This window comes from Pan troglodytes, chromosome 21 (assembly GCF_028858775.2).
Source record: "Pan troglodytes isolate AG18354 chromosome 21, NHGRI_mPanTro3-v2.0_pri, whole genome shotgun sequence".
NCBI classification, from domain to species: domain Eukaryota; kingdom Metazoa; phylum Chordata; class Mammalia; order Primates; family Hominidae; genus Pan; species Pan troglodytes.
The window spans coordinates 8,780,434-8,804,910 of NC_072419.2; the positions used below are offsets into that span (position 1 = coordinate 8,780,434).

A 24,477-nucleotide genomic window follows, 5' to 3' on the forward strand; every position below is an offset into this window, starting at 1 on the left:
TGGGCCCTGCGGTGTCTTGCTCCTAATAGTACGGGGAAGCCAGGGTTCAAGATTGGTTTGACAGCTAGAGCCAGCAAGCTTGGGTTCCCAGCTAGCGTCTGCCCCTTAGTCAGTGTGCCCTTGGGTAAGTTACTTAACCTGAGCCTCAGTTTCCCTATCTGAAAAATAAGCATGTGTGAATAAGACCAGGGAGGTTGCGAAGCTAGATTTACCCCGTCTCTTCAGAGCTCTGCCCCACAGCCCCCAGCACACACAGCTTCGGTGTTCCTCTGGGTTGAGGGCTGGTGCCCAGGCCTGCCGACCAGTGTCCCCTCCTTACCCGCCTTCTGTCTTCCAGGTCGATTCCTCGGGACCCACAGTCTCACCACGTCTCCTCCAGAGGACGGCAGAGGGTACAGGTGGTGGCCTGGCCGGTTGGCGATCTCCCGACAGCTGGATCCGGCAATGTGAAGCTTTTGTTTGGGTTTCCCCGCTTCTTTTTAGTTTTGCTTCATTTTTTTCCTTTTCTTTTTTTTTTTTTTCCTCTTTCCTTTTTTTTAATTTAAACCATTGAGACTTCAGAAGAGCAGGACACAATGCTGTGGACAGGCACCAATTTCTTTAAAGAAATTCAAAGTGGGCAAGGCGTATGTGTAAATTTCACTTTTACTTTTTATAAGGGGTTAGGGAGCTATTTTTGGTGTTGTCCTTCACTTTCCCTCTGTCTTCCTTCTTTATACTTTTCTCAGTTCTACTTACGACACCTCACTTCCCCAGAGAAGGCCTGCCTCCCCATAGGGAATCTGGGGGTTTCTTCTGGAACGGGGCGTGAGGACACAAGGAGGCCTCTGGGCCACGCCTCCCTACCAGATGCAGGAACTCCTGGACTCCTTGGTGGGCTGGCCCTGGCTAGCCCTTGGGCCTCGGAGATGATCAGAGGTGAAGAACCGCCTGGAAGAGGAAGGCCAGGGGTTGGCCAGGAGAACTAAGAAGGTCTCAACTCCAGGCTTTGTTGTGTTTAAGCTATTGGGAGCCCCAGGCCACAGCAGGACTTGCAGTGGTGGGAATCCATTCCTCTTCTGCCCTGTGTTGCAGGGAACTAGGAGGTAAGGGTGGAGGGCGACCATCTCACTCTTGCTGGCGGTGGAGCAGCCATCCCTGCCTTTCTGTTGGGAAAAACTGTTGTGCCAAACTCTTGTGTGGAACACAGCTGGGTTTTCAGCAGGCATCTGTCACTGCCGTGAGGTCAGCGCTTCTCACCTAACTGCCTCCTGGATTGTCATCTTCCCAGATGTGTCCCATAGTGTCCAGGTGTCACAGAGACGGCCTGAGGCCCTAAGATCTGGTTGTGACTTTGCCATGATAACAGGGTGTCCTGAACTGGCTGCCGTTGTCGTGTTCTCACAGTGAAGGGCGTGCCCTGTGTGCCGGGGTCCATGGTGTCATATGCAGTGACACACACTGTCAAGCGCCATTTCCCTCACCCCTGGAGACTTACTGTTAGGTGCCTGCCCTCAGTATAGACGTATCCAATGGGAAAACAGCGGACCTGCCCAGAGCAGGGAGGTGTCGTGGAACTGGGTAGACCCCCTGCAGCGTTAGGGGCCCATTTGTGGGCTCGCCACCTTCAGGCTTCCCCAGCCATGACACTTCAGCCCCGCCACCCATGCCTGTCTGCTGCAGCCATCCTTGCACTCTCCAGCGACACTCTCGCACCTCCCTAGGGGAAGCTTCCCTCCCCCTGGGCTGCTGCTCTGAGCCCATCTGTTCTCCCCCTGCAAGAAGGGGCCATGCTCTTGTGTTGTCCCTCTGTCTGGACGCGCCTGGCCACTCCGAAGGCTTTTCACCCCATTATGGCCAAATAGTATAGGGCCACTGGGGAGGGGGAAGGGAATCATTTTGTGTTCATTTTTGTTTTCTGTTTCACCTAAACCAGCATAGGATTGATAGGGGAGACGGTTGGCGGGCATTTCCGTTTCTATGTGACCAAGGCAGGGGCTTTTACCTGCTAAGCAGCAATCCTTTGGCCCTGAGAATTTGGGAGAGAACAGTGCATCAGGCCAGGCTCAGCAATATGTTTGCTCACATTCTTTCAGCCTTCTCTCACCCCCCTCAACACCAAACTTTCTTCCTTGTGAGCAGAAGGTTGGCTGCTGTTAGCAGGATCCCACAGTGATAACCAGGCCCTTCCCTTCCTAAGCCAAAACCCATTGTGACTGCCTGTCTCTCCTGCCTCTGACTTCTCAGGCAGCCTCCTGAGTGCACTGAGTTGTATCCGAGAGGGTGGGAACAGCAGCATCCCCTATAATTGCAGTACACCGTTCCTTTTCTGCCCGCCACCCTGCCTTTCCTTGGGGGCAGCTGTCTCTCTGTACATGAGCAAATGGGCAAAAACAGTCCCCAAACCCAGCACCCCCCTCTCCCTGGCTGCAGCCCACACTGTAACATCCCTAGTGAGGCTCCAGCCTAATGAGCCCCTTATTTTCTTTTTCTTCCCTCCCCAGGTCTCGTAGCTCTAACTAAAAAGTTCTTGGAGCCATCGTGCTCCCCCTTTGTTATTTTTCTTGCTATCAGAGTAGCAAGAAACAGCACCCCTGTAGGTGACAGGTGGGCAGCCTGGTAGGGGTCGCCAGCCTCCATGCCCCCTCATCTTCCAGTTCTTGCTTAGTGGCACGACCTCTTTCCATAGCATAAATGCAGGCCAGCGTTTTCGCCCCAAGTGCCTGCCCCTGCTTCTTATCCCTCCCCTGCTTTCTCAAACACTTGCGCACCTCAGGCACTCAGCGGGCTCCGCCGTGGTGAGAGACCTGGCCGTGGCTCAGCCCCGGGTAGCACCTGTAGTTTCAGTGCCACTCTCCACTGTCCCCTTGTGGATCAGCTTCCACTCACTGTCACGTCCCCCCTCCTGCGTCTTCACTGGGTCTCAGGCTGCCAGCAGCTCTCTGGTGCATCACCTCAACACCACCAAGTTTGTAGGACCTGCCCAAGTTCTAGTAGTATTCACACCTGCAAACGGCAGTCACTTGTTCTCCTCGGCTCTGTGGCAAGGATAGCCCTTTGGAGGGGGACTCTTGACCTCGGCTGTTAGGGATCTGAACTTGGTTTTCCCGTCAGAAGAATCAGCAGGACAGATCGTAGTGCCTTATTCCATTGTCCTCCCCTGGCCAGGCCTCCTGGCTCAGCTGGAAGTGCATGGCTTCTTTCTCCCTATCTGTGTCCTCTGTCACTTGCTCTTTCACTCTCTCTCTCATTCCCAGAGAGCCACGGGGGAGGGATCACCCTCTCACCCCCAACACCCTCTTCCTGAGGGCTGTAGCCAGGTCCACATCTCCCCACCACCACCAGGGCACTCACTCGCAGCTATAGCCCAGGACAGAAAAACTGTGCTTTGGACAGGTGCACACTCTCTGCCTCTTACCTCTAGCCAGGAGGATGCCTCAGTCTGTTCATTCGAGACTGGCCCCGTCTGAACCTTCTCTGGGCACTGGGGACTAAGGTTGCAGGCCTTAGCCTCGTCTCATCCCAGAGGCATTGGGTCAGGAGAATGGGAATTTTTTTCCTCCCACCTGGACATAGTTTGCCCCTGTGGCTGCCTTTCTGAGGGAGTATATTAAATGTTTACTTAAGAAACACCTTGTTTACAGCCAGAGGAGAAACACCCAACACTGAGTGGAGATTTGACTCTGGACAGGGCCTGGCCTCCTTAGTGGCACTGCCAGGGGGGCCCCAGAGCGAATGAGGGCAGAGATGCCCGGGGCAGGGGCAAACGCCCTCCGCTCCCTCTGCTCCCAACCCTGTGGTGCTAGGACCACTCCCCGCCTTCCCTGCGGCCTCCTCGCCTGCACATTCCCCACCTCCACATTCCCTTCCTCCAAGATCTCAGCTCCTTAACATATCAGTTGTCTCCTAGCCTAGAAAACCAGTGTTTGCAGCAATAAGATGATGACTTTTGCTTGAATCTTTTTCTAAGAGAAGGAAAAGAGCTGGCATTGCGGGAATTTTCTTTTTATGCTGTTAGCTGTTTACCTTCTTAGAAGACATCCTAATGGGATGGATGTCTGGGTTTTAGCCTTGGGGTATCTTTTGGAAACTTAGAAAAGCAGGAGTCAGGCTGCCACCCCCTAAGGAGGGACCCTAACGTTCTGCCCTTGCCTGGTTCCATATGGCTCCTTCCAGCCCTGCCCACCAAGTGCAGCTCCCACTTTCCATCCTGCCCATACGCCCCTCTTCCCCCGACATCTGGGGGCGCTGGTGGCACTTACTCTAGGTTGGTCTCAGACTATCCCTCCCCTTGGCTGGTTTTCCCTCCTAGGCCTGTCTGGCAGCCCCCAGACAGACGTAGCTCCTGGCAGTCTCGGCCCTGGCAACCTTGGAAGAGCCACGCTGACATTTTTTAGCTCTTCAGGCCACTGGGTTTTGGAGGCAGAAGTCCAGAGATACTGGCTCTGCCAAGCTGTCATACTGGGCTGTGGCACAGCCTTCGAGACAACACGGGTGTATCTCTGATCCTGCCCTACCTAGGCTTCAAGGGGCTTCTGTCTGGAGAAATGCCCTCAAAGGGTAACCAGTAGGTGTGGCATTGAATTGGCCAGTGTTAGCATCTACAGCCATCACCGAGATGAGTCCACTGCCGTTGCCTGCCCGAGGGCCCCCTAAGGTTATAGACGGTATCAGCAGGGAGGCCGCCCCGGTGGTTTTCTAGGAGAGCTCACAGGAGGAAGGGAGCCTCTTCAGGGGCACTGGAATCTTTTGTGCCAGGGGCTTCTTTTCATCAGAGCCGGGGAGTACATTGCAGTGACTTCTTAAACATTTGTGTGGGACAGACGAGCGTGAGGGAGGTTTTAAGCCAGGCACAAAGTTAGTTTCCAATACTAGTTAAGAAATCTATTTTTCTTCATTTCCTTTTTTTGCACAGAAGCTGGTAATCTAGGACCTACGTGTGAACAACTTTATATGAATATTTTTTGTACTTGGTTTACTTGGGTTGGTATGATACATTATATTTAAGTTCCTTGAACACTGTGGATCCCCTAATGTGTATGAATGACTGAGGCTTTGTAAATTAAGGGACGTTTGTGTGAATAAAGTTATTTGATGGGGTCAAAGAAGCCATATGTGATTTGAAAAAGAGTGTTTTGTGGTTTGTTGCCCCTGTTTGGGAGGGTGGCAAGGCCAGCCCATGCTGCAGCCCCCCATCCCGGGTGGTGGGAGAGAAGGATCCTTGGCCGTTTCCATGTCCCCGTGCTTGAAGAAGCAGCCTGATGGCCTTTGACTGACCTTCCCATTCTACACCTGAGAAACCAGCACTTGGAAGTGCAGGAAGCTATCTGAAATCGTGCAGCTGCCACTGGGGGATCCTGGATCCAAACTAAGCCTAGTCTGCCCTTCCAGGGGGTCCGGGGCCTAAGCAAACATTGTGGGCCCCTCCTCCAGACATCTCAGAAGCCCCCTCAACCCCCAACCCTGTGGTTCTGCAAGTTCTGCCTTTGAGAGAGTTTTAACAAAGAGCTAAAAAGGGGGGGTCTCCATACCGCAGCAGTAAGGGTGTAAGGATCAAGTTTTGGAAAAGCTCAGCAGAGAGGTCGGTTCCATGAGAGGTCAGAGGTCAGCTCAGTGGCCTGAGGTTGGTAGCACCCGTGTCCAAAAAGCAAAGGGGTCCAATCAAGCCAGGCCATCCTGGTTGGGCTGGGAATGGGAAAAAGAGCACATAGTCCATCTCCCTTTCTGCCTGGGCCAACAAAAGCCGCATTCCGTGAGGACCAGGGACTGGAATTTATGAAAAGCCACATATTTTTGTGACCATCGTACTGCATAGCAGGTGTGATGTGTGCTCCTCTACGCATAAGAGAACTAAAACCCAGAGAAATCAAGACTGCTGGGTGAGTGCCAGGCGGGCTGGGGAAAGAGCTCCCGCCACTTGCCAGCCGGGACAGGTAACTGAGCCTCGCTGAACATCTACTTCCTCAACGAAAGTGGGGGTGATGACAGCTACCTTCAGACAAGTTGCAGGCTAAATAAGAACCTAATGTTGGGCCCAGCACATAGTAGGCACTGAAAGGGTTTTTTGATTTTCCCAAAGAGACAGGTTTGGGATTCTCCCGGAGTCTGCTGAGCACTAAGCCCCAACTCCTGGCATCGTGCAGCCTTGGTGAGGCTGCCCAGTCTGGCGAGGGTTGGTGTTAACTGTGGAGCCTATCATTCAGGGGCTGTCCCAGGGAGACCCGGGGAACCCAGGAAAAATACAACTCCTGCAGGAGGATGCAGTCAGGACTTAGGAATGTGTAAGAGGAAGAGAGAAGACTGGCTTGCCTAATCTGCGAGTGAATAAGCTACATTCTGAGCCCAAGAGTTGGTGTCCAGTGGCTGCTGGGGATGGGGCTTCCAGAAAAGGATACTTGTGTCCTTAGCCGGGGCGATAACCTGGAGCTTGCAGGACAGCCCACAAATTTGTTTTCTTATTAACAGATTTTTTGAGAGAACTCATCCTTCTGAAGAGTGCAATTCAGTGGTTTTTAGTACATGTACAGAGTTGGGCAGCCATTACACTAGCTAATACCGGAACATCTCCTCAAAAGAAAAAAAAAAAATCCATGCCTGCTGGCAGTCACTTCCCAGTCCTTCCATGTTTTTCATTTCCTTGGGTATATACCAAGCAGTGGAATTGCTGGGTCATATAATCACTGTTTAGTGTTTTGGGACCTGCCAGGCTTTTCCGGAGTGGCTGCACCGTTGTCCATTCCCACCGGCAATGCACTAGGGTTCCTGTTGCCCCACATTTTTGCTATATTGTCTTTGTTATTGTAGTCAATTGAGTGGGTGTAAAGTGGTCACAAGTTGTTATAGGCTAGGTCTACGCCATTGTACTACGGGTTAATAGCGGATAAGGGGAGAATAGGCAGTAGATGCTTTAGACTCTTGACCCAGACACTGATGCATCCAGCAACTGCTGGGGGCATAGCCTGTGCCTAGGAGGGTATAAAGAACACAAACAGGCTCTGATCTTTACTGGCTCTTTGAGGCAGATCACCTTTCTGACTTTATTTTCTCATTTACAAAGTATAAATACTCACTTCGCAGGACTAAAGATTTTTCCTGCAAAATGCTTGGCGGGCACCCCTTCAGTGAGCATCTCCTTTCCCTGTGTCCTACAGAGTTAAGGCAGGGTTCAAAGATGAGTGGTGAGGAACATGGGATGTATCACTGTAATACAAGATCTGAGGTGTGTCACCCAGACCCTGGAGGGAAGGATCTGGAATACAGAACCAGGCCAGTGTCCGTGCCAGTGGAAGAAGCTAGACATCCGGGCCCTCACTGATCTTCCTCTCCTAAGCCGCTGCTGGCTGTCCAGCTCCAGCCTCTGCCGTAGTCGTTGGATTAATACCCACTCCCAGCCACCTACTCAGTGCTCTGAGTCAGACAGGCCTTGCCAGCAAGGAGCTCCTGGCCCACGGAAGGGGAGTCAGAAGACAGGTACATCCTCATAGCATGCCAGGTATAACAGAGAGGGAAGCTCCAGGGGCTGTGGAGCGTGGAGAAGGCCCCATTGCACCCCAAGGGCCCTTGGGGAGACTTTTGGAAGAGGCGAGGTCTGAAGGGCCACACTCAGTCCACCCTGTTGCCTGACCTGAGCCTGCCCCTCTCCAGGCCATGCCACAGCCCCTCAGCCTGCAGTGCCCCCTGACAGACTGCTCACCACCCATTGTTCTGAGGCGTGGTGGGCATGGCGCCCTCACCCTGTTTGAGCCTTTCAACTTGGAGAGCTGCAGGGTCTGCTGGCCTCCCAGGGGGTCTTTACCTTGTGATATCTCACCCTGAGAATCCAAAAGAGATCCTGAGGCATTGAGCTCCACTCCTCAATCCAGTCTCCAACTAACAGATTTCATTTTAAATCATCAGAACAGATCATGCTGTGGCACAGGACACTGTAGGCTCCTATTACGCCTAAGATATTCTCCAGACCCCCTGTCTCCGTGGCCTCCCAGGTCCATTTCCTACCCAGTACCCCCTCAGGCTCTGCCTCCAAGCCATCTTGACCTTATTGCTTAAGCACACAGGACACTTCCGTCTCAGGGCCTTCACACTGGCTGTTTCTGCTACCCGGAACGCGTTCTTTCTTCACTGCCTGATACAGGTCTCTGCTCATTTCACCTGAGAGAGCCTTCCCGGCACCCTTATTTAAAGAAACACCTCACCATCACCACCTCTTTAGCATGCTTTATTTTTATTTATAGCACTTATCACTAGCAGAAAGTTTTATATATTGTATATATACACGTGTGTATATAAATCTGTGTGTATGTATGTGAGATAGATAGATAGATACAGATATGCTTAAGCAGTGCCTGAGAAGGCACATAGTAAATATGTAATATGTATTTATTGATTGCATATCATATCAGAGCATGCTAGTTCACAGACCCAGTAGAATAAGCTTCCTTGGGTGCCTGCAGGGTAGAGGGTGGTGCCAGGATAGGAATCCAGGCCTCCTGAGCCCTGGCCCACACCCTGTGCCTGGCCTGCAAATTCTCTTCTTTCCTGAGGCTTAGTCACAGTCCACTTCATTCCCGCCAACCCCTGATAAGTAGGAATGAAACCAGCTACTTGAGAAGGAAATCACCAGATGTGAATGATTATATTATTGGGCTTTGATTTTTTTCATCTGGAAATGGGTCAGCAAACATTTTCTGTGAAGGGTCAAAAAGCAAATATTTTAGGCTTTGCATGCCATAGGGCCTCTGCTGCAGCTCCTCAGCTTTGCTGTCCTAACACACAGCAGCCATAGACACCATGTAAACAAATGAGCAGGGCTGCGTGCCAGTAGAGCTTTATTTATGGGCACTGACATTTGGATTTCACAGAGTTTTCACCAAATTGTCGCAAAATATTGTTCTGTTTGTCTTCAACCATTTAAAAATGTAAAAACCACACACCTAGAGTGGTCCAGGGCTTGCTTTTGAGTGCTGGCTTCTGGACAGCATGGCCCATGACACATGGGTTCAGCTCAGGGACTAGTCCATGTGTCAGGTCCATAGGGGGAAGGAGAGGCCATGTGCATATTGGTGATGGGCAGGCCCAGAGGTTCTGCTTCATCCCCAGCTGGTCCCTTGGTCACAGCTCTGGGTGTGTGGGAGGGAAGTACAGTGTGGGGAGATGGGCATCACCCACCATCTGGCACATCCGTGACCTAGAAGCAGCAAAGTACAAAATGGTAATTGGAAAAGGAGTCAAAATACCTGAATCCAGATCCATCATGGCCTCCTGCCAACAGTGTCGGATGTGGCAAGTTACCTCCTGAGTGTAACAGCATGGCGGATTCTGTAATCAGACAGAGGGGTTGGACCTCTGCGTTACTACTTAGTCTTGTGACCTTGGCCATGTTACTCTCTGAGCCTGTTTTCTCATTTATAAAATGGCAATACAAGTACCCACTTCATAAATTTTTCTGAGAATTGATGAGAGTGCATATATACTACATAACACAATACTTGGCATGCAGTAAATTATTCATAAATATTATCTATTGATAATATTTTTTAAAAACCAGAAAGACACCCTGTGAAGTGCTTCGCAAATAAAAGGGCTCCAACTTCAAGTGATGTTAAGGAATACTGTGTATTTCCTTCCCTTCCTAGAAGGTGCCAATGCATGCTGATGGCGCTGAGAAGCCCTGCAATAATCCGGTTTCTCAAGCTTCTTGGATCCGTGATGCTTCTACATTGAACACCTATTAACATCTTCTAATTCTAGTGTTTTGGGGGAAATGCTGCAGAGCCCGCTTTGGGAGATGCTAACTAAGATCACCTTTGCAGCTCTAAAATCCTAATTCCCTTTCAGAGGACTTTAGCTGCCCCACCCTGTTTCACATGGGGCTAGAATCACTTTCCTCTTGTAGAAGCCTCCAAAAATTGCCTGTGTTTGGTCTACTGTTCCTTAAGGACAGACCAGAATATGAAGAATTTAATAACCGCAGTGAGTGCCCTGCCAAAATGCTGTAGGGCCCAGGCCTCAACCTCTTGAATGTGGTAAGAACACAGAGTGCAGTTCCCCCAGCCAGCAGACCACAGACACTGCCAAACCCCTGCATTCCTAGTTCCCACACTGGCAGACCCCAGCCACCCTCCAACTACTGTTTACCCAGTGCCTAATACGTGCAATTAGCATTCTTCTGGGGGGCACCTATAGTTTAGTGGTTCCGTACACGGGCTCTGCCATGTGACTGCCCGGCTTCAAATCAAGTTACTCTACTTCCTTAGGGTTCAGTTTCCTCATATGCAAAATGAGGATAATGACTGTACCTGGGCCAGGCTTGGTGGCTCACGCTTGTAATCCCAACACTTTGGGAGGCCAAGGCAGGAGGAGCATTGAGCCTAAGAGTTCAAGACCAGCCTGGGCAACATAGGGTGAACTTGTCTCTACAAAAAATAAAAAAATTAGCCAGGCATGGTGGCATGAGCCTGTCGTCCTAGCTATTTGGGAGCCTGAAGCAAGAGGATCCCTTGAGCCTGGGAGATTGAGGCTGTAGTGAGCCATGTTCACACCACTGCACTCCAGCCTGGGTGCCACAGCAAGAGATTTTATTTGTGTCTCTAAAATAAAGTAAAATAGTAAAAACAACAGGAAACCGCACCTGTGCCTGTGAGGATTAGGTACCGCTGGACAAACAGTAGACCCCAAATAGCAGCCGCAGAAAAAGCTAGAGCTTGGTTTCTCTCTCACCTGAAATGGTGGCAATCCAGGACTTTCATGCTGGTTACCCAAAGTCTTCAGGGATCCCATCTCCTGGTCTTCAACAAGTGGCTTCTATCTTCAAGGTCACCTCCTGGGCCAGGATGGCCGCTGGAGCTTCAGGCATTTCATCCTCATCCCAAATAGCAGCAGAAAGGGAGAGAGGAAGAGAACTTGCCCCTCTTTTTAAGTAACTTTCCTGAAGACACAACCAAACTTCCACTTATATCTCATTGGCTAGAACTTGCTCACATGGCCACATCTGAAGCCAAGGAGGCCAGGAAACGGGCAGTGGTCCTGTCACAAAGGCCAAGGGGAGACTGGACGTTGGGGTAGGCAACTAGCTGCTCTGCCACACGGAGTGTGCCCCTGGCTCATTCCAGTAACGGCTAGGTATCATCATTATTAATATTAGCTCTGCAGACCTCGGCAAAGACAAGAAAACTGCCTAGGCCTTGTCTGTTGGTGTACCATTTATTCAGTAAACATGCATGGCATCTATATGTCAGCTCTCTTCTAGGGCTGGGAATATAGAAGAGATGTGGGAAGAGGCAGTATCTTGGGATGAAGAGAGTGGGGTCTGAAATACAGAGCCTGGGTTAGAGCCCCATGTTGGCCACTTTCTGTGTGATCCTGAGAAATGGATGTAACTTCTGTGGGCTTTGTTGTCTTTGTCTCTAAGATGAGGAAGATGATAAGAATGCCATCACAGGATTATTCTCAGGGTGAAATGCATTAGTACAAATAAAGGGCTTTGAATACTGGGAGGGAGAAGGCTCTGATTCTTTCAGTGGACCCACGCAGCTGCTCCATGGATCCGTGGAGCAGCTTGCTTTGCTTTTACAAAGCTTTACTTTGCTTTCACCCTGCCCGCCTTAAGTATGCACTGAGCACGTACTTTGCTAGGTACTGGGGATTCACAGATGAAATACATGGAGATCTGTATCCCCTAATCACACAAATGTTTCCTGAGCCTCTGCTATGTGCAAAACTCCATGCACCAGATGACAATACTGAAAGAGACTTGGCAGAGCTATGGAGGCAGGTGTGGGATATATTAAGGACATACCTTGAGAACTTTTGCTCCGGGCAAGAGGGATCTAAGGGGCTAAGAGAGGTGGGTCTGGTCCCAGCTGTGTTGGTGAGAGGTAGCGTGTGGACATCTGTGTTGCATAATTCTGGACAGGCAGCAAAGCCTGACCTGTGGATGGGGCCTGGGAGAGGAGGACACCCAATTCCAGCACAGAAAAGTAGTACTGTATTTTCCTGGGTCATCAAATGAGCAGTAATCTGGGAACAAAGGATGATTAGCCATGGATGCCTGCCGAGCTGAGCCAGTTGCCTGCACCCCGGAACCCAGCCAGTGCTCTGCTCTCAGGGTCCCAAACTCGCTTCCCTGGACTGTCCTTTGAGACTCTCACACCCACTCTCCAGCCAGCTTTGAAGAACAGTTAAAATAGCAAGTTCTGCCCATCTGTGTCAGTTCCAAGCACTCCTTCAATATATGTTCTATGGTAAGCAACAGAATTCCACTAGGCATGGTTTACAGCCCTCACTAGGAGGACGCTGGAAGGACATTGCAGGAGGAAAAGGCTCCCTACAATATCCTGCATGGGGGAGGGGGGAGGGGTCTGCAGTGGATTCCTACCCTAGCCATAGGCCCAGAACACAATTTCTGTGCGACCCTGCAGCCTCAGTCTAGTGGTAACTGTTCTACAGCCTCATAAAACCAAAGCCCTCATGTGGCCTGCACACAGTTGACTGTGGCTGGGGTCTCGCATCCCCAGCAGCAGAGCAAGCTCATGTTCAGCCCTGATTGTCTAAAGACTTCTTGCTCCCACTGGTGCCTGGACTCCCACTGCATGTCCATGATGCTGCGTGCCCATGACAGTGGTTGCTGAAGGCCTTGTCTCCTTGACCACACTCTGGAGGGCCTACTGCTCACCCAGCAGCTCCAGGCCAGCTCCAGCCTGACTACACCATCAAACTTCTCTGCTATCCAGTGGCTGAACTACAGCTTTTCCAACAAAGTCCAAACTCCTTCCAAGTTTGCCCTTCCTTGGGCATTTATGAAAATACTACAGCTAACATCATACTAACGGTAGAAGACTGAGTAACTTCCCCCTAACATCAGGAATAAGGATGTCCGCCCTTATCATTCAACATTGTACTAGCGTTTCTAGCCAGTGCCATCAGTCAAGAAATAAAGAAATAAAAGGCATGAGATTAAGAGAAGTAAAACTGTTTTTATTTGCAGATGACATCATCATCTATGTAGAAAATCTAATGAAATCTATAAAAAGCTATTAGAACTAAGTGAATTTGGCAAGGTTGCCAGATTCACGATCCATATACAACAATCAATTGTATTTCCATATGCTAGCAATAAATAATCAGGAATTGAAATGGAAAAAATAATACCCATTTAAAATATCATCAAAAAGTATGAACTACATATGGATAAATCTGGCAAAAGAAATCAAAGATTTGCACGGTCTACAAAATATTGCTGGGAAAATTAAAGAAATTTAAATAAATGAGGAGATATAAGTCGATCCTCACTATTTTGTATTTGCAAATTCACCTACTCACTAAAATTTATTTGTAACCCCAAAATCTAACCACAGGGCTGTAGCAGTCACTCAGAGACATGTACAGGCAGCAAAAATGTGAGTAGCCAGATGCTCACGTTCCCAGCTGAAGTCATACAAGGCAACTCCCTGCCTTCTTGATTCAGGTCTTATAACTGTTGACAAGGATCCTTTCCACAGTCTATTTAGTGCCATGTTTTTCACATGTATGCTTTTCGCTGGTGACTTTAAACTGTCCCTATATATAGTGCCCAAGTGCTGCCTCATGTTCCCACATACAAGGAGGCTGCAGTGTGCCTCATGGAGAAGACACATGCGTTAGGAAAGCTCCGTTCAGGGGTGAATTATGGTGCTGTTGGATGTGAGCTGAATGTGGATGAATCAACAGTGGCTATTATAGGCCAGGCACGGTGACTCACGCCTATAATCCCAGCACTTTGGGAGGCCGAGGTGGGTGGATCACCTGAGGTCAGGAGTTTGAGACCAGCCTGACCAACATGGTGAAACCCCATCTCTACTAATAATACAAAATTTAGCTGGGCATGGTGGTGCACGCCTGTAATCCCAGCTACTCAGGAGGCTGAGGTAGGAGAATCGCTTGAACCTGGGAGGTGGAGGCTGCAGTGAGCTAAGATCATGCCATCGCACTCAAAAAAAAAAAGAAAATAGCTATTACATAAGGTGCCTTTAAAGAGAAATGCACACAAAGCAAGGTAATGTATTATCAATGGACAAGAATGTTGGAGCCAGAGGCTCATAGGAACTGCACTCTGTACTTCCCCTGGGATCAATGGTTCAGTATTTGCTAATTCAGTGTTCGTGGACACTTTACAAAACATAACTACCATGAATAACAAGAATTAATCATAGTTTGTTCGTGGGCCGGAAAACTCAAAGTCATTAAGATGGCAATTCTCTCTGAACTCACCTATAGATTCACTGGAATCCCCACCAAAATCTCAGCAGGCTCTTTTTGTAGGAATCGACAAGCTGATTTTAAAACTCATATAAAAAAATAAAAGGGCCTAAAATGGTCAAAACAACTCTAAAAAAGAACAGTTAGAGGGCTAACACTATCTGATTTGAAGAAGTATTATGAAGCTACATTAATCAGAACAGCATGGTATTGGCATAAAGATAGGCATATAGATCAATAGACAAGAACAGTGAGTCCAAAATTAGATCCACGTATATTTAGACAACTGATTTTTGACAAAGTTACAAAGGCAATGCTGTGGAAAAAGGCCAGCGTTTTTAACAAATGGTGCTAGAATAACCAGATAACTATATTTAAAAAAATAAACTCAATCTATGCCTCACACTGTATACAAAAGTTAAATCGAAGTGGATCAAAGATTTAAATATAAAATGACAAAACTTCTAGGAGAAAACATACAAGAAAATCCCGATGGCACTGGCAGATATCTCTTAGATGACAGCAAAAGCACAATTTATAAAAGAACAAATGGATAAATTGAACCACATCAAAATTTAAAACTTCTGTATTTCGGCCGGGCGCAGTGGCTCACGCCTGTAATCCCAGCACTTTGAGAGGCTGAGGCAGGCAGATCACGAGGTCAAGAGATCAAGACCATCCTGGACAACATGGTGAAACTCCATCTGTACTAAAAACACAAAAATTAGCTGGTCGTGGTGGCACGTGCCTGTACTCCCAGCTACTCAGGAGGCTGAGGCAGGAGAGTCGCTTGAACCCAGGAGGCGGAGGTTGCAGTGAGCCGAGATAGTGCCATTGCACTCCAGCTTGAAGACAGAGCAAGACTCCATCTCAAAAAAAAAAAAAAACTAAAAACTTCTGCATTTCAAGGGACACTGTTAAAAGAATAAACAGACAAAACAGACTGGGAGAAAATCTTTACAAAGCATGTATTTAATAAAGAATTTGTATCAAGAATATAAAGAACTGTCAAAATTGAATAATAATAAAACAGCCCCGCAAGCTGGCAAAAAATTTGAATAGACATGTCACCAGAGACCATAAGCATGGCAAACTGCACATAAAAAGATGCTCAACATCATTTGCCATCAAGGAAAATTAAATTGAAAAGTTTTAAATTTAAATTTATTGTTTTATACTTAAGTTGTAAACATTTTAAATTTAAATTTAAAGATCAAATTAGGTCGGGCACAGTGCCTCACGCCTGTAATCCCAGCACTTTGGGAGGCCGAGATGGGTGGATCACCTGAGGGTAGGAATTGGAGATAAGCCTAGCCAACATGGTAAAACCCCGCCTCTACTAAAAATACAAAAATTAGCTGGGCGTGGTGGCATGCACCTGTAATCCCAGCTACCCAGGAGGCTGAGGCAGGAGAATTGCTGGAACCTGGGAGGCAGAGGTTTCAGTGAGCCGAGATCACGCCACTGCACTCTAGCCTGGGTGACAGAGCAAGACTCCGTCTCAAAAAAAAAAAAAAAAAAATCAAATTAAATCTCCAATAAGGTGCTACTTGCTACACACCTATGTTGGTAAGTACGAGGAAGAACTGGAACTCTTATGCCGTGTTGGTAGGATGGAAAACGGTATTACCACTTTTGAAACACTTCAGCAATTTCTTACAAATTAACCATAAACTCCAGCCATTTCACTTCCAGGTACTTACTCAAAAGAAAAGGAAACATGTTCATGCAAAGACTTAGATAAGTACATCTTTATTTATAATAGCCCCAAACTGGAAACAACCCATCTGTCCATCTGCATATCAATGCATGGATAAAAGAATTGTGGTATATCCACACAGCCAAATGCTACTCAAGAACACAAAGGAAAACTAGGCATACATGCAGTAACATGGGTGAGTCTCAAAGTGACGATGCTGAGGGAGAGGAACTAGACACAAAGAGTATGATTTTATTTACATAAAACGCTAAAAAATGCAAACCAATCTATAGTAACTGAAAGCAAGTCAGTGGTTCCTTCAAGATGGTGAAGGGCAGGGGACTATTACAAAGATACCTGAGGAGGGCCGGGGGCGGTGGCTCACGCCTGTAATCCCAGCACTTGGGGAGGCCGAGGCGTGTGGATCCCTTGAGGCCAGGAGTTTGAGACCAGCATGACCAACCAACATGGTGAAACCCCATCTCTACTAAAAATACAAAAATCAGCGGGGCGTGGTGGCAGGCGCCTGTAGTCCCAGCTACTAGGGAGGCTGAGGCATGAAAATCAGTTGAACCCAGGAAGCGGAGGTTGCAGTGAGCTGAGATCGCACCACTGCACTCCAGCCTGGGCAACAGAGTGACAGTCTGTCTCAAAACAAAACAAAAAAACAAAGATACCTGAGGAGACTTAGTTGTGACGGGTGTGTTCACTCCCTGGAATACGGTGACGATTTCATGCGTGTACACATATGTCAAAACTTATTAAGTCGTATATTAAAATATGGGCAATTCATTGTGTGTCAACTATACCTCAATCAAATTGTTTTTAAAAAGTAGGAAGGACATAAGAGTTCACCTGAAGGGGCCCCTACCTGGAGGCCAAACTTGGAACAATTTGAGCGTCAAATAAGAACAATGATGATAATGGATTTACAACACATCGAACAATAATAATAGTTTTTTAATCTGTGTATGATGATACTACAAAAGCAGGGGAGAGGGAAGGGAGAGGAAAACTTTACAGAAGAACATAGAAAGGATAATGGGAAAAATCTCTATTTGCAGCTACTAATGCAATAATTGATTCAGGCAAGGCATCAATAGCTGCTAAAATCACTAAGTGAAAATTCATGAGGAAACAGGTATTCACATATCTCAAATATCATAATTCATCACACAGATGAATTACTATGTACAAAAGGAAAGATTAGCTTTATAATGGAGAGATCTTTGGGAACACATTAGTCAAATGATCACATCTTAGCATTACCAATGATGAGACAAACTGGCAGGAGGCCCCTCCTTATATAACACAATGGGAGACGCAGCCTCCCCTCTGCAGATCTCGTGCCCAGAATGCTTAGCCAAGTCTAATCACAAGGAAACAATCAGACACACCCAAATTGAGGAACATTCTACAAGACACCTGGGCTGTCTCTTTTACAAATGTCAATGTCATGAAAGGAAAAAAAAGGTGGGGGGGATGGTACAGTGGGGACTATTCATTCCAGATTAAACCCTAAAGGAATGTAACAACCAAAGGAAGTGCCTGATCCTTGATGGAATCCCGTACTGAAAAGCATAAAAGTAAAACTGCTATAAAGGACATTATCAAGACATTTGGGGAACTAGAATATGAGCTGTATGAGGACAGCCTTGTAACAATGTTAAACATTTTGGTTATTCTGGTATTTAGTTAGTATTTTTGTTGTGTGGGAGAATGCCGCTTGTTGTAGTATTCTGCTTGATACACGGATGCATGCCCAAGTTTTTAGGGGTGAAGCTTTGTGATATCTCTCTCGCTCTCTCCCACCCTGCCCTACCCCAGCCACATACCTGCCTACCAAGAGAACAGCACAAATGTGGCAAAATGCTAACTAGGGAGGCTTGGCAAAGGGTGTAAGGGTATTCATTGCATGATTCTTTTAATTTCTCTGTAGTACAAAAATATTCAAATTAAAAGCTAGAGGGCAGGCTGGGCGTAGCGGCTCACGCCTGTAATCCCAACAATTTGGGAGTCCGAGGCAGGTGGATCATTTGAGATCTGGAGTTCAAGACCAGCCTGGCCAACATGGTGAAACCCCATCTCTACTATAAAAAAAAAAATACAAAAATTAGCCGGGCATGGTGGCAGACACCTATAATCCCAGCTACTCAAGAGGCTGAGGCAGGAGAATCATTTGAACCTAGGAGGCGGAGGCTACAATGAGCTGAGATCATGCCTCTGCACTCCAGCCTGGGTGACAGAGTGAGACATCATTTAAATAAATAAATAAAAGCTGGAGGGGAAAGGTAGGGGTGGCTGGTCCAGAAGGGTCCTTCCAGCTCCAAGAGTCAGCTACCAGCTCTGACCTTTGATTGCCAGTACCTGGGCCCCTCCTGCCCACCTGGCAGCATCTTCCTTCTCCCAGCAGCCATGGTGCTGTCCATCCTGCCAGACCTGGACCACTGGGAGCAGGAGGTCACCTCCTCCTGCCCATAGCTCAGAATGAAAGCATAGGTGAGTTGCAGGGGAGGGAGCAAATATGGAGAAGTAATAGATGGGCAGGCTGCAGATGGGAGGGAGCATGGCCTCAGGAGGTAGGGGACCCCCATATCTGTTTGTAGATGAGAGACCCACAGCTGCCACTGTGCATGTTGATAGGACCAGACTTGCCCTCAGGTCTGCTGGCTGGAAGCCTGCAGTGGTGTCCATCCCTCCGAGTCCTCACCATGCATACATCCTCTACTCTCCTCTCCCCTCACTCACGCCGTTCCAGCCTCCCCACACCCCCACCCTGCCCCGAGCTGCTGTGTTATGGCAAGGACACACAGGCCTGCCCCAGGGCCCCTGCACTTGTTCACTCTCCTGCACTGCTTCCCCCTGCCCCTGCCCTGATGTCTGCCCAGCCACACCCTCGCCTCTGTCTTCCTTGCTGGCTTTGTTTTTGTTTTTCTCCAGAGGACACATCACCATGTGACATCCCACCTGCGTGTCATGCTTCTTGTCTGTCTCTCCCCCCACATGCCAGGGGCATCATTTTTATCCACTGTGTTTGCTGCCATATCCCCAGCATCTAGTAGAGTGCAGGGTACATGGTAGATGCTCAATAAAGAGTTTGTGAGTGAATGACTCCAAAGCCAGGTTTCTGCTTTCCCTTGGACAGTGGTGTCTGCATGTGAATGTGTGTGTGTGTGTGTGTGTGTGTGCGTGCATGTGTCAGTTGGGCAGGTTGGGGGGTGCCCAGTCAGCTGGGTCATTCCTCTGGGACTCATTTCCTGGGGTGCAGGCAGAGTTCTCAGAGGGCTGTGAGGACGCCACTTGCAGCATCAACACATTACATAATCTGGCACCGGGCAGTGGTGAGGGGCAGGCAAAGCCTTTATTCTGTGTTTGCCCAGAGAAACTTCCCCAGGTCATGTCCTAAGCTGCCAGCTCTTCAGCTTTGTGCTCTCTAATTGCCCTGACAGGTCCCACCACCCATTCACCCGGCCCACTGGCTCTGAAAGAAGACTGCATGGGTGACGCTCGGAGCTTGGGAGGAGCCCAGGCCCTGGTATGTTCCGGATGCTGTTGCCTGAGGCCTGAGCCCCACCCAGGCAGTGATGACCCTGCGAGGTCGAGCCTCTCCATCCTCCTGTCTGTACACGCGCAGGGCTCCAGGTGCTCCCTCTGGTGCCGCCTCGCTGCCTTCTGAGCTTTCCTGAGCTTGGACTCATGGCCTGAGCTGCCCCTGTGGGCACAACCAGATGCCTCCTCCTACCCTCAGAGTGGCTCAGGTAGCTCATCCTCTGTCCACCTGGGACTAGCACTGTCACTGACCTCTCAGAGTTATGGGGACACGGTGCATGTCAGGAGTCCAGCTCCTTCTCAAAGGTCAGTGAGTGACAGCTATTGTTGTAGTCACAGTCCCTGAGGGTCCACAGTGAGCAAGGCCATGCCAGCTCCCGGGGGTTCAGAATCAGCCATCCCTCCAGTCCCTGCTTTGTCGGCACATGGAGCCCGGTACAGGGAGATACATAAACAAACGTATACGTATACATCAGGCAGGGAGAGCTTTGAAGAGAGAAGTCAGGTCATGGGATACGGAGGGCCAGGCCGTCAGGGCAGCTTCCCTGCAGAGGTGACAGCAGAGCAGAGGCCTGACTGGAGTTGGGGTGAGCCAGGCGGTGGCTGGGAGGGGGAGCAGCAGGTTCAGAAGCCCTGAGTGGAGGGTTGGGGGCGTCTAGGCCAGGCTGGCTGCAGCAGAGGAAGCAAGGGGAAGAAGGGAAGTCGGAGGCGTCAGATCAGGGGCTTTGCAGTCCTTTGCATGGTCCCTGGCTTTTCCTCCAAGTAGGGGGGGTACTTTGAGGGTTTTGAGCAGAGTGGGAGGATCTGGCTTCCATTTTCAAAGGGTCCCTTGCCTTCTATATTAGGAATAAATTGGGATGGAGATGGCTGAAGAAGCAGGCAGATGGGCCAGGAGGAGCCCCATGAACTCGGAAGGGCTGGAGGTTCTTGGGCCGGGCTGTCAGGGTGGAGACGTGAGAAGTGGCCAGAGCCTGGAGAGCTCCGGGAGTGGCCAACAGGTTGGCCATGACAATAGAATCTAGGCAGTCCTACTCCAGAGCCTCACCCTCCACTTGCTGCCCCCTGAGCCCAGACGGGACTGTGGAAAAGTCAAGGCCTAAGGAGCATAGGAAGTGACTGACAAACGTTAGCTCCCTCATCCTGGGGAGGAGGGGAGAATGGAGTGTCAGGAGCACAGCTGTTGACTCTTAACACCTTCTTTGTGTCATGCCCTGATGTACCGGTTACACTTCTAATCTCCACAGCACCCCCTGAAACTGCACACTGTGGTCCTCATTTTAAATAGAGAGGAACTGAGGCTCGATGAGTGGGGAATGACTTGAACCAAGGGCTGCTGGCTCAGTCGAGGCACCAGCATGAGGGTCGTCCTTCCCTTTCTCAGAGACCTCCTTTATAAAGAGGCTACAGTTGAGGCCAGGGCTCACCTCCACCCCATCAGCATCTCAAACTGTTTTCTCTAGAGTCACATAGCACTTTCCTCTGAGAAGAGGGGCACCCATCACGGTTTTCCCTACCCTATTGCAGGGCCAGTGACATCTCCACGCCTTTTACCCATCTGTGCCTTCCTGCTTCTGCTTCCCCCAAATGTGCCCATACCTCCACCCACCTGTCCAAGGGTGCCTCAGCTCAACAGGTGAAAGGTGGAGCTAACCTCCTCTCCCATCTGCACCCTCCATCATACTCCTCCTCCTGTCCCCTGGGGACAAGGACGCATATGCTTCTCCCAGCCCTTGGCAGGTACTAGCATACTCACTGCGGGCATCTGCTCTAGGAGCTAGGCACAATGGGTAACCCCACTGTACAGATGAGAAAAGCAAAGCACACAGATGTTAACCCACTTGCCTGAAGTCAGCCAGCGGGTGACTGGTGGAGCTGGGATTTGAACCTAGGCAGTCCTGCTTCAGAGCCTGACCCTTCACTCGCTGCCCACTGAGCCCAGATGGGACTGTGGGGAGGTGGAGGCCCAAGGTGCATAAGAAGTGCTTGACAAATGTTAGCTCCCTCGTCCTGGCCTTCAGACAAAATACTGCAGCCTGGAAAGCCTCACTGTGACATGATTGCATGCTGCTAGGTGTGTTGTTACTGCTCCTATTCTACCGATGAGAAAACCAGTGCTGCTGGAACATCAGCCAATTCCCCACAATGAGGAGGAGGGAACCTGAGCCCGACACCAAAGCAGCAGACCCAGATGAAGGGACTCCCTTCAGTGTCTTTCCTATGTGACTGTTAAGCACGCGCCAGGGAGGCGTCAACCCGGTCGACTGCAGTCCAGGCGTGGGCGGGAAAGCCAAGTCCGAGGCCTATTTTACACTTTTGAGTTTTCCTCTGGATGAAAAAAGCAGTTCATTATTGAGATGGCCACTGCATCCTGCTCCTGAAACGTCGATAGCAGAGGTAATTGGGGGCCTCTGTCTGGCCTCTCAGTCCTTGAGAATTTTCAGGTAGATTTCAGCTGGGAGCACTGAATTCTACTTAGAATGTAAAATGCATCTGTGAAGTGTTTTCTCTGAAGTGGGAGTAGGTAATTGATTTTTTAAAGAAAGCCACCTTTCTGGATTCCGGAAAACACTTTCAGGTCCGTCTCTTATTTTTCCCGCACATAAAGGCAATTATCCCAGGTCAGCACTTCCCACAGGAAATGGGACTCTAATTTTGCACAACAAATGTTTCACTGTTGCATTTTCCTTATTGCAAGAGAGATTGTTGTCCCAGCTTGTTTCACATCAGAGTGAGAAAAACCAAGCCCTGCCTTAAACAGTGGCTGAGGTTGCAGATTCCACAGGGTTTCGAAAGCCCTCTGTGTCCAACTCACCGTGTGTTGCTGGCAGAGCCGCTTTCCTGCTCCGTGCCTTAGTTTCCCCACTTGTACAGTAGTGATCAGCACAGCACCACCTCTAATAATTCCCAGCAGTGGTACATGGTAAAAATGGTCACGCGATCCCATTCCTCTCTCTATGCCCTTTGGAAATCTCTTCCTACCCCGACAATGGTTGTGGCCACATGACTTGCTTTGGCCAATGGTGACAATAACAAACATAATGCAAACTGAGGCTTGGAAGCACCGCCGCTCTTTGGAACGCTGAGACCACCATGAATGAGCCTGAGCTAGCCTGTTGGAGGGTGAGAGGCCACATGTGACAGCAGTGAGCCCTCCTGGCTGCGCCAGACAGATGCCTGAGGCCATCCTAGATGAGCTGGTCTAGACCGGAAGATCCATGGAATCGTTAGAAATAATTGCTTGTTGTTTTTGTTTGTTTGTTTGAAAGGGAGTCTCACTCTGTTGCCTAGGCTTAAGTACAGTGGTGCCATCTCAGCCCATTGAAACCTCTGCCTCCTGGGTTCAAGAGATTCTCCTGCCTCAGCCTCCCAAGTAGCAGGGATTACAGGCACCCGCCACCACACCCGGCTAATTTTTGTATTTTTAGTAGAGACTAGGTTTCACCATGCTGGCCAGTCTGGTCTTGAACTCCTGACCTCAGGTGATCTGCCCACCTGGGCCTCCCAAAGGGCTGGGATTACAGGCGTGAGCCACCTCACCTGGTCTGCTTATTGTTTTAATCCATTAAACTTAGGGGATGTTTCGTTGCACAATAGGAGCTGACACGTCCCCTCTTGTTCTTGTACCTGTTAGAATCTTTGGTTCTTGGAAGAATGGAGAATTTATTGGGAGATTATTAGGGAACACAGAATTGAGGCAAAGGCTGGAGAGGCAGGCTTGGAATCAGGCAGGAACCAGAAGAGAAGTTACCTGATTGTCAGGACCCCAACTATGGGATTAGCATCTCCACTAATTCTCCCACCCTTTGTCATTCCACTCAGACGATAACGTCCCATATGGCGAGATGGTGAGGTCACACATCTCACTTCGGCTATATGAGTGCAGTGAGAGGCAGGGCCTAAGGAAAATGCACTCACAAGGGAGTAAAAAGGCCTGGCACCCCCAGAGCCAGTCGATCTCGGTTCAAATCCCAGTCTGCTACCTCCTAGCAAGTTTCCGTTTCTCTGAGCCTTGCTTTTTCCCTGAAAGAGAGCTGGGAGCTGCATCTGTGTCTGGGCATAAGGTTATGGTAAAGATTCAGTGAAATATCTATGTAAAGTGCTTAGAACATTAGTACCTGGCATTCAGAAAACATTCAATAAATGTTAGTGTTATTGTTATTATTTATTATTATTAATTTATTCTGCAGGGGAGGGGAGAACTATAATTTATTTTGGGAGATGTAGCAAATCCCTAAGACTCCACAGGATGTGGAAATCAGGGTACTGTTAGGAAGGGGAGTAGGATACTGGGTGACTAAAAATGACAACTGTCCCCTCTAGCGGTGTTGTGAGGCTCCACCTTCATCATTCCTGTTCCTGAGCACCTACTGTGTGCCAAGCCTAGTGCAGGCGAGGCAGAGACAGGTGTCAACAAGAGGGACTTGGTCCCTGCTCCCCTGGAGCTTGCCTTCTAGTTGGGGAGAGGCTGGCGATGAATAAGTGAATCAATAAATCACATGGTCATTTCTGAGTGCACCAAGGCCAAGATGCATGAGAAGAAAAGGGACAAGATGCTACTTAGGGAGCGGAATGGGGATGAAAGAAGTCTCATGATGCCGGTTTAAAAGGAGGGATTCAGCATTTAGTAGCTGCTGCACAGTCCCTATCGAGGAGCTGGCAGCACGTAAGTCCTCTGGACGTGTTGTTTCCAATCCACAAGATGGGGAGCAATGGGAACCCATGGTGGAGAGTGGAGGGGTCAGGGATCCTGGCTCCCAGTTCTTTTTTTTTTTTTTTTTTTTTTTGAGATGGAGTCTCACTCTGTCACTAGGCTGGAGTGCCCTGGCGCCATCTCAGCTCACTGCAACCTCTGCCTCCTGGGTTCAAGCAATTCTCCTGTCTCAGCCTCCTGAGTAGCTGGGACTACAGGTGCATGCCACCATGCCCAGCTAATTTGTGTATTTTTAGTAGAGATGGGGTTTCATCATGTTGGCCAGGATGGTCTTGATCTCCTGACCTCATGATCCACCCGCCTCGGC

General features: G+C 49.2%; 1 protein-coding gene across 4 annotated transcripts in view; it reads left to right on the plus strand.

Annotated features, from left to right (window-relative positions):
* Window positions 1–24,477, plus strand: part of STK35 (serine/threonine kinase 35) — a 111,410-nt gene that overhangs the window by 42,011 nt on the left and 44,922 nt on the right. The window contains exons 4-5 of one of the 4 annotated variants that reach the window (XR_010154303.1): window positions 338–626; window positions 729–5,107. The exons of 2 other annotated variants lie outside the window; for them this stretch is intronic. The gene's annotated coding sequence lies outside the window, so the exon portion shown is untranslated. Of the gene's footprint in view, window positions 1–337; window positions 5,108–24,477 lie in introns of those variants that run through there. One more of the 4 variants, XM_063803240.1, reaches the window with a different exon arrangement.